We start from the raw sequence: 9,896 nt of genomic DNA, 5'->3' as shown, positions 1-9,896 counted from the left end.
GCGCTGATGAGCTTGCCGGATGGACTGGTTTTCAAAGGTTCCTGAAAATATTTCATGCTTGTCCTTTCAGGACTGACAAATGAGGGATTTGACCATCCAAGGACCAAAAAACCCCCCTTTGCTTCTCTGGGTGGGGCCTTCAGGCCTTGCTCTCTTTAGTTTTTTCGACACGGGACGGCAGTGGATGCTGGAGACTTCTCTTTGTCCTTGGCTCTTGGCTCCCGTCCCTAGCTAGTTTCTCAACTCAGTTTCTCCCAGCAGGTTATTCTGATCCGGCTGCATAATCTAACGGCGCACTTGTCGTGTGATGCGAACCAGTATCATTGTTAAATGTTAATAACAGCCCCCTCCAAAAAAAGAACCCCACACGTCCTTGTCCACAATTTGGCCCGACCAAGGGGATGTAAATGCAACAGAGCACCAACGCAACGCAGACGCACTCTTTTTTTTTTCTTCCTGCCATGCTTGAGACGTGCGCGTGTGAACTCGGCGCGCTGGATGATGGAGCGTCAAATCAGGGCGAGGCCTGTCTCCAATAATGAAATGCGTACGAAGCAAAGGAGCGGCAGTGCGTTCTGTTCCTTTTGACGAAACAGGACACGGATCGTATCATCACACGGTGCCCGACTGCCCGTGTGTACGTGACGAACACGGGGGGTCCCCCGCTCGAGAGCCACCTCATCCGTCGATCGGTTTGGGGGGTTTGGAGCCTTGCGCCGAACGGTCAAACCGCCTCGGCATTTTGTATTCGTGGGATCCAGGTTGTGGTGTTGGTGGCGCGTCTCGGCGACGCTGGTGGGCTCGGCTCGGGCTGAGGGTGGAAAAAAGGAGACGGCGGGAGAGACCACGGGGACCGGAGGTTCCGTGCAAGAGCTAGCGCGACGTCTACCCCGGTCGGTCGTGGGCTCGTGGAGGCCTCCCTGTCACTGGCACGTGGGTCCGAGTGCGGCTGTGGGGCCCACGTGCCGATCGAGCAATACGGAGTGGAAGATTAGGGAGCCGCTACTACTAGAACGTCGCCGATCATGGCTATCTGATTGTTTATTTGTTTAAACGGCTTTGCGTCTGGAGGAAGCGTTTGGGTGGTGATCAGGATGCGGCGGGGCTGGTTGGTCAACCGAGGGGATCGATCGAATCCGCATGGTCCATGCGAGTCGCCCGGAGTAAACAAGTGGAGTTTTTTTTTTCCGAAATGAGTAAACAGTGGGGTTTTTTTGACTAGTAAGCAAGTGGAATTGGAAGCCGGGAAGGGGGGGGGGGGGGGGGCAGAAATGTTTTGACGAGGAGTAGAGTTCAGACATGCGCGTATTTCAGAGAGTGGTTATAAGTTAAGATGGGCTTTGGGTTGAAAGAAACCAATGCTTGACAAATGACAGCCCACAGCAAACTAACTAGGCCGAACGAATGGCCGCGCGCCCTTGCATTTCAGTTGTAGGCTGGACTGTGGAGGTTCCAATCGCCCGAAGGCCTCAAGCCCATTTTTCTGTCAGGGAAGCCCATCTATTTTTCCGTTTTTTTCTCTTGAGAAAAAAGGAAGGAAAGCCCATCATCTCTTTTCTTCGGCTTAGCCATGGCAGGAACCCGATGAGCCTGTTTGCACTAACTACAAAGAGACGATCGAGACGACGAACTAGCAATTCATCAGAGGCCGCTTTGTTCCACTTCCGCGGGGGCCGTCGGGGGCGCATGGTGTCGGGCGAAGCAGAAAATCAACTAGGCGCAATGCATCGGGTCCATCGTTGACACCAATCTCTTGTGTAGCTAGTTCTGCAATCGATTTGTTCACGCGGTCGTAACCATCCAAGAGCTGTAACCGTTTTGCGCCCACTTCAACAGGAGCCGGGAGAGCTTTCCCCAAAAGACAACATATTCTGTCTGGTCCCGGGTGATGAAGGACACCTGTTCCCACCTCCCACTGAATTGATGCCGGATCACTTGGAACCGCATGGCTTCAGATATCATCACCGCAAACCTGACAAACGCTTGTTTGAGTTGCGGGACGGTGGTCGTGGCAGGGTTGTAACTCGAGAGCGCCTGAACGGCCTCTACGGCGGATTGGTTCCCGAGAGGAACTTTGCTGAACTCCCTGTGAGCTGATTTTCCCTTCATACCTGGATATCCAAAATGTAATAATTGAAGGTTGTGTACACTAGACCGTAGAGATCAGAAAATTATATTGTCTGAACTGATTTTCCCAACAGAGTTTTTTTTTGGGGGGGGGGGGGGGGGGGCGGACGCTGGCCCAACAGAGCTATATACTACCGCACACAATCCAATACGAAAAAAGAAAAAAATGAGCCAAACCCTACTACGCGTACCGCCGCCCCCGGCTCCCCTCCGACGTTTCAGTTGCTCGCGTCGTCGCCGTCGTCCCGTGCGCGGCTCCACGCGACCACGCCTTCTCTCCGGCCTCAGCCCGTCCGTCCGGCCTGGCCGTCCGCCGCCCGTCCTCCCACGCACGCCAGCCACCACATTCCTTTGCAGGTATGCAATTGTTGGGTTGATCGGTTGATGCCACATGGCTTCGCGTGTTCTTCTCCATCCATTCATACTCTTGTCACTAAACAAATATAATATTAATGCATGAATTTTCTTCGACAAAAAAATGAGTCGGGTGATAGTCTTTTAGATGATTGTCTTATCACATTCATTGCATAGCATATTTTTAATTTTCTTTGAAGCGGATTACAATGATATAATTGAGACTGGTAGACGGTTATCCTACCGCTAAGCTGCAGTTCTTGTCTTTGTAGTTGACCTGTTCTCTCCAGTAAGAGAGTCGGTGTACTCTTCTTTGCTAGGGGAGCTTGCAGTTTTATCTCTTTTGGTTGTCGTCTGAACGTGTGAACTCGTTGTAATTTTGTTGTTATGCTGGTAATAATGAAATTTGGGCTCAGCACAAAGTGAAAAAATGATATAATTGAGATTTTCATGGTCCTCGTTATTAGAAAGCGCATGCCGGACAAAAAAGTAACATGGTAATCATCTTTGAACTGTTATAGGCGTGTAAGCTCTTTTTTATGCATGTTTTGGACTTAATTAATATACATTTAGATTATTTGCATTATATTATAATATTTTTATGCATGTCACGGCTGATTTGTCCTCTTTCCATATACTAGCTAGGCTTGCCATGGCAGAGCTTCCATCGCCAAGCCGAGTACGAGCCATGGATCTGCTACCTGATGACCTCCTCGCCGACGTCCTTGCCCGCCTCCCACCATGCAGCCTCGCCGCGTACGCTGCGTCCGCAAGCACTGGTGCGCTATCATTGACACCCGACGCCTGCTACGCGCCGACCTCCTTCCTCTCCGCCTTGATGGCTTCTTCTGCGTCCTGGAGACGCCCCGCAACTATGACGACGACACGTTTTGTCTCTTCTTCTCACGCCCCTCCATGGCGTGCCGGATCAACGCCGACCTCTACGTCTTGGACCACTGCAATGGCCTCCTCTTGATTTGGGATGTGAATCCCTATGTGATTAACCCTGCCACACGGCAACGGGTGCCTTTGCCTCCCTTCCCGGAGATCACACGGCAACGGGTGCACTTCAAAAGTTTTTTTTCCTTGCATACGATCCCATGGCGTCACCGCACTATGAGGTTGTTCTTATCCCTGTTCCCAGAACAGGAACTAATAACATCGAACTCAAGGAGTCGTCGGAGTGGCCACCATCACCGTTCACGATGGAGGTCTTCTCATCGAGGAAATGGAGGTGGGAGGAGAGGTCCTTTGTTCGGGAAGGAGAGGCTGCCGAGACCATTGCCGACATGCAGTACCACAGGTTCCAAGCCGTCTATTTGCGGGGAGCACTTTATGTGCATTGCCAGAATGACTCTGTTATGAGGTACACATCGATGCATTCACTCCCTGAGCATAAATATGATATGAATGTTCTATTTCGATCTTCTTTCTCTGTTTACAAAATGTACTTCATAACATACTTTTTTTTCTTGTATTAAAATACGCCATTGTCTTAGTTTTTCATATACAAAAACGGGTTGCCATTGTGGAAGACAAACTAAAGTAGTAGTGTTTCCCTACCAAATGAAAATTAGATGTTCCTAACACTTTTTTTTTTGGTAAAAAGACAAACACATGCTCGTTATGGCCCTTATTTATAGGGGAATATATCAGGTTCCCCTATAAGGATATATTCCCCTATAAGGAAGACAATAAGGACAAGCTCTGTATTTTGTCATATAATATTTTCATCCGGTTCTATGTGCTTAGTAGTAGTAGAAAGCACACAGAACTTTAAAGATAGAATGATCATTGAGCTAACTCTTAAAGTAAACTTAAAACTTTAATAAGATCATTTAGGAGCTATGTGGTCATTTCATGATTTTGGATGACGAAGCAGGGGAGTAATTTATAAAACTAAAATTACACCTGATATAATTTACTAACATATTTTTTGCTAATCTCATGTTTGCAGAGTAGCCTTGCAGAACGATAAGTACCAAATGATTAAATCACCAGCAGGGAATGAAGATTTTGCTTACTTGGGGAAATGTGAGATAGTGGTGTACTTTGGGTCACTTTCGGAAGAGAATATGTGGCCCCGGTTCCGAGCTTGGTTGCTCAATGAATCATGCGGTCAGATGGAGTGGGTTTTGAAGAATGATATCAGCCTTCAAGCGGTGGTGGAAAATTTCACAAACGTTTACACCGATAGATATAGAACGCCATGGATTGTTAACTACCAAAAGGATGTGAGTGAAGTGCAGCCCGAGGATGAATCTGATTGGGTTAACTACCAAAAGGATGTGAGTGAAGTGCAGCCCGAGGATGAATCTGATTGGGACTTTGACAGTGGTATCGTCCTTCATGAAACCAAAGATAAGGTAACAACAGGCAATGCTACAATGTTGTTCCTCGGATTCCATCCTTACAAGAAGATTGCTTTCTTTTTGTTATCAAGGAACTCAAGAGTAGTATCTTACCATTTGAATACCTCAAAGGTCCAAGAGTTGGGAATCCTAGACAAGTTATTTTCAGTAAGTTCATTTCCATACACGCCATGCTGGATGGGGTTGTTTGAAAACAATTAGTTCATAGACTTCCTACATGATCTACAACATGCTAGTTAGTCCACATGTAACTTGGAGGTCTAAAACCATTTGAGAATTAGATTATGCGCATTACAAGCAGCTAAACGCTAATGTGTATGCATTCTACTCGAGACAGTCCTCTGTTGTTCTCTTCCGCTTAATTTATTCCCGCGAAGGCTAGTTTTGGCTTCCCAACACGCTCTTCTAACAATGCAATCCTCTCAGCAAAACTAGGAAATTCTGAGGGACATAATTCCTATCGTGGTCAGTTTCATATTTCCTATCGTGGTCAAGTTTCTCCATGATGCGAGCGAGTGTTGACTCGACAGGGGAATAAAGCATTCTGAAGTTGAAATGCGAGGATAATATAATGTGTATTGCCTGAAGATGCATATCCTTATTAATCATTTCAACAACAACATCTGCATGAGAATAGGAATTATTATTGCAATTAGGCACGAACGAAGCAGGGATAACTCGACGGGCACGCTGAAGGCGGCCATGAAGAAAGCGAGGCCTCGGGCTCCCCTAGTGCCGGCGTCGATCGCAGACCCGGCCGCTGACGCGCAGAAGGCGGTTGCGCCACGTGAGCGCGGCCTCGCGCGCCTCCTGCCGCAGCTCCGCCGCCTCCCCGTCGCCCTGCCCCGGGGGGCGTGGGCACCCGGCCGGCGCGCACGCAGAGCTCAAGGAGGAGCATGCACCGCACGCGGCCTCGGCGTCGCCGCTCACAGCGCTGATGTGAGATGTAGTAGCGACCGACGGCACGGAGCACGAAGGCCCTGCTTGCAGTTCTTGTTGCTTGGCCCTTCGCACTTCTTCGAGGCGAGCATTGATTTTTCGGCGATGTCATCGGCGTCGAGGGGGCAGAGCGTCGCAGAGGGGAGCTAAATGTCTGAGAAATTTATGGCCAAGAGAATAGGCTAGGGCTCAACTTTGTTTCTCTCTTTTTCGACTTAGACCATTTGTTTTGTTCTCACTCTACTATATTAATACAAAAACGGCAAAACTCTTGCCGCTTCCTTTCAAAAAAAGAAAGAAAGAAAGAAACCAATGCTTGACAGCCCACAGCAAACCAACTAGGCCGAACGAATGGATCCTCCGCGCGCCCTTGCATTGCAGTTGTAGACTGGACTGCGGAGGTTCCAATCGGCCGAAGGCCTCAAGCTCATTTTTCTGTCAGGGAAGCCCATCTATGTTTCCGTTTTTTTTTCTTGAGAAAAAGGAAGGAAAGCCCATCTCTTTATGTGAGGGAATCCTTTCCTCAAAACTAATAAGATGCATGTGCGTCACACACATATTTTTCAAAAAACAGACAAAATAAAAATATTCAATAACATGTATGCATGAGAAGGAAGTGTATTTTCAAAAATCAAATAAGCAACTACAATTAGTATCACACGCATTAAAATTATCCAATCCAATAACTAAAACAAGTCAAGCATACATATTATTGATGTTGAATTTATGTAAACTCAAGACTCAAATACCTTCAAAAATAAAATATTATTCAATATAAATACTTTAACTGATATTCATTTATGAAGTGCAGCATTTTATAATACATTTTTTATGAGATCATTTTCACATATGCTTCATATAATCACTCACGCTCACGCAAAGACGCATGGAGGAGGACAATAAACAGGAGACACACAAGTTTTGGCAATGAACGCCTGACCGCTCGGCGGCCTGTATGTTGACTTCTATTCAACTTCGAAAGGACTGGATAACCTTACACAAGGATTACATCGCCATATGTAGCCTCTCCGCGAGGTTGTCACTAGCGATTTTCACACATACACAAACGTACACTCCATGGGACCTGGCCTCCTCCCATTCATGAGCCATATACTCCGCGAGAACCGGTCTTTCATGCTGATCCCGTGGCTCGTCGTGCTCCTCTGCTACTGCCGCCAACTGCAACCTCTAAGCCATCCCTGCACCTTCGTAACTAACATGCCAGCACGTGCACACGCTAAACATGCTGAACACAACTTGGAACGTGGCCACACCGGTGTCCTGACCCTGACTCGACCTGCAGGCACGAGCACACACATGCACCATCCTTCTCGACACTGGACGTGAACACAAGCACGAACTTCGTGCGCCAGGGGACATGCTACGGACTCGATCAGACCCTAGCCTCTTTAGTAATCAACTGCATCAAAAAATGACATCAGTGGAACTTTCCTCATATCCCAAGGCTGTTAATATGTATTTCTTATATGAGTTAGTTGAACTGTAAGTCTGTAACGGCAAAAAGGAAGATACCTGCAATAGTGCTCTTATTCTCCGATGACTCCTTTGGGCCATTTTCTCCCACTATTTTCTGCATTTCATTCTGCAAAAAGGAAAATAATTAATGATTCAGTACTTATGTTCAGCACTGTCGGTACCCTGTAACAGGGATACCCACTCTTACTGTGGCAAGGCAGGACCCGCGTAGTTATCCGTAACTGCGCGCAAAGGACGGAGTAGCCAGGCCCCACGGGTCAGGCTTTTTCCTCACCAAGCCAATGGCCCCAGACCCGTCCTCCGCCTGGGGATGGGTCCGGAGACGCCACATGTCCCTAAGGAAGGAAAACTCCGAGCTGACAGCCGAGGCCGCGGACCCCATAGGGGTCCGGGACCTCCTGCGTCCATCCGGACCTCCCTTACCGTGTGGGGGTCCGGAGCTGCCACGTGACCCGGAGGCACGAGCGCGGACTTGTGCGCAAGTCTTCCGCTGGAAGACTCGCGCGCCCACCACATTTAATGCAGATGGTTGAGGCGTGCTCTGTCGCCACGGCACGCGGGACAGCCTTTGTCAGGCCTCACTGTGCACCGCGTATTACCAAGGTACACAGTGTAGCCGCCTGTGGCGCACCCGCGCAGAGCCCGTCTGCCGCATTAATTGGATACGACGGCACGGCACTTTTCTATCATGCCTCCTACGCCGCAAGCTACGCGGCCCGTTCAGCTACGTGGCAGGCAACGCCGCTAGCTATGTCTGGCGCCACTCCGACAAGACAGCGCCTGGACACGCCGGACGGAGGATTCCGGGAGCAGGCATGGAATCCCGGAGAGGGATCTCCTTCGCCTGCAACGTCATAATTATGAACAGTACGTTATCTTGTACTTCATCGTTGGGCCCACCTGTCGGGGTCCCAACGGCCATGTACGCGCCCCCTTGAGATATAAAAGGGAGGCGCTCGCTGTACACAACAAGCTCTCCACACACACAAGCTCTCGCGAACTCTCTCGAGGCAAGGCAATACAACACACAGTGGACGTAGGGTATTACGCTCCGGCGGCCCAAACCACTCTAATCCCGCTCGAGGCAAGGCAATACAACACACAGTGGACGTAGGGTATTACGCTCCGGCGGCCCGAACCACTCTAATCCCGCTGTGTTCATCGTGTTCTTGAGCGAGATCGAACTAGGACTAGCTAACCCCTGAGTACACACCCTCTGGGCTTAGGCGGGTGCCTTCCACCATCCGACTGTGGTTTGCAACACCACGACAAGCACCAAAAGATTTACCCTAAATTGATTTGTCGTAAAGACAAATACTCAGGATTAATTGCAGATCTTATACAAAAAATTGTATTTCAGCCAACAAACGACATATTCACTATCGAATCATATGATATAGTGCCTTCCTCTGCACTAACCCAACAGCACAACACTGATGTTGGCAACATATGTGTAGATCATAATGAGAAAATATCTGATTCTAGTCAGTGCATTCAAATTACCTTGATAGATGCAGTTAGCACTGGAATAAGATGACTCTGATTTTGAGACCTTCTGAGGAGACAGTCCTGTACATAATGTAAATAGGTGGATATAAATTTCTTAGTGTTACTGCAATAGACCACACCTTCATCCTGTAGGATCTGCATGATTACAAATAGTAACACGGATGAGATACTGAGCAACAGAATTTTTTTTACTAACCTGTCAAGGTGAATAGCCAAAGTAGGGATCCTCAGGATAACCTATGCCCGTATAGCGCCGTTGCTCATTATGTGCATAAGAGACCCCGCCATCCCTCTTCTTCCATATAATCACCCTACCAGCTATAGTAAGATCGCGGTCGAACCACACAATGACACAATCCACCACCACATGTCTATACCCCCAACGTCAAGATAACCTCCTTCGGTTACCTGCGAAACAAAAAGCAAGATACTGTCACTAATTGATCATAATGTGTACCACCACCTAACACACAGTAAAAGAAAACTTTTGTTCCTGAATAATACATGTATCACTGGTTAAACAGGAATGTGCTATCATATCAAAATTGCAACACAGGATGTAAGGTACTCCCAAATCAGTAAGTTGTTCGGGCTTGATACCTTGGAGACGGGCTTCATGTTCATGTTAACCTGCAATCCACCTGTAAATTCCAAAAAGATGAGTATTTTTTTCAAACAAAGATGGACCTTTATCTACCAGTGCAAGAGAATAACTTCGATAATTCAAACTGAGAACTGCAGTCCAGAAGAAGAAAAATACAAAATTACCTGCTGCTTATATATTTTTTCTTCCATTGGTCGATGTGCCATTAGGCAGTAAGCATATACAACTTAGGTCTGTCCATACATGGAAAGAATATGCCCACTGAATAAATAAATAATCGCATCTACTGAATCTACTGAACAAATAAATAATCGCAAGTGCAACTAATGAGCAACTCAGGTGACAAGTTCTTGCCTCTAAACTCGATAAATGGCTTGTAGATCGTGTGCTGGATTCAAGGATGCATCCAGAAGAACTACATGATTTGCAGCATGTTGTTTAATGCTCAGTGATCCAGCACGAGTTGATATCAACCCGCATTTACTCTTGCATTT

The 9,896-nt window shown here is 47.7% G+C and overlaps 1 long non-coding RNA gene across 2 annotated transcripts; it reads right to left on the bottom strand.

The window, feature by feature from the left end:
- Positions 1-6,571: 6,571 nt before the first annotated feature.
- LOC120649872 lies at positions 6,572-9,633 on the bottom strand. Of its 2 annotated transcripts, XR_005665411.1 has the most exons (6): positions 9,567-9,633; positions 9,399-9,439; positions 9,036-9,206; positions 8,793-8,933; positions 7,326-7,395; positions 6,572-7,212 (listed from the first exon to the last, which is right to left on the bottom strand). It is a non-coding gene; the product is annotated as an uncharacterized LOC120649872 (long non-coding RNA). The 2 variants fall into 2 exon arrangements; XR_005665406.1 differs by having other exon boundaries at positions 9,399-9,630.
- Positions 9,634-9,896: the final 263 nt, after the last annotated feature.

Source organism: Panicum virgatum, chromosome 1K (genome assembly GCF_016808335.1).
Source record: "Panicum virgatum strain AP13 chromosome 1K, P.virgatum_v5, whole genome shotgun sequence".
In the NCBI taxonomy this organism is placed as follows: domain Eukaryota; kingdom Viridiplantae; phylum Streptophyta; class Magnoliopsida; order Poales; family Poaceae; genus Panicum; species Panicum virgatum.
Note: the sequence above shows the minus strand (reverse complement) of the source record. Positions and strands in the feature narration are given on the sequence as shown.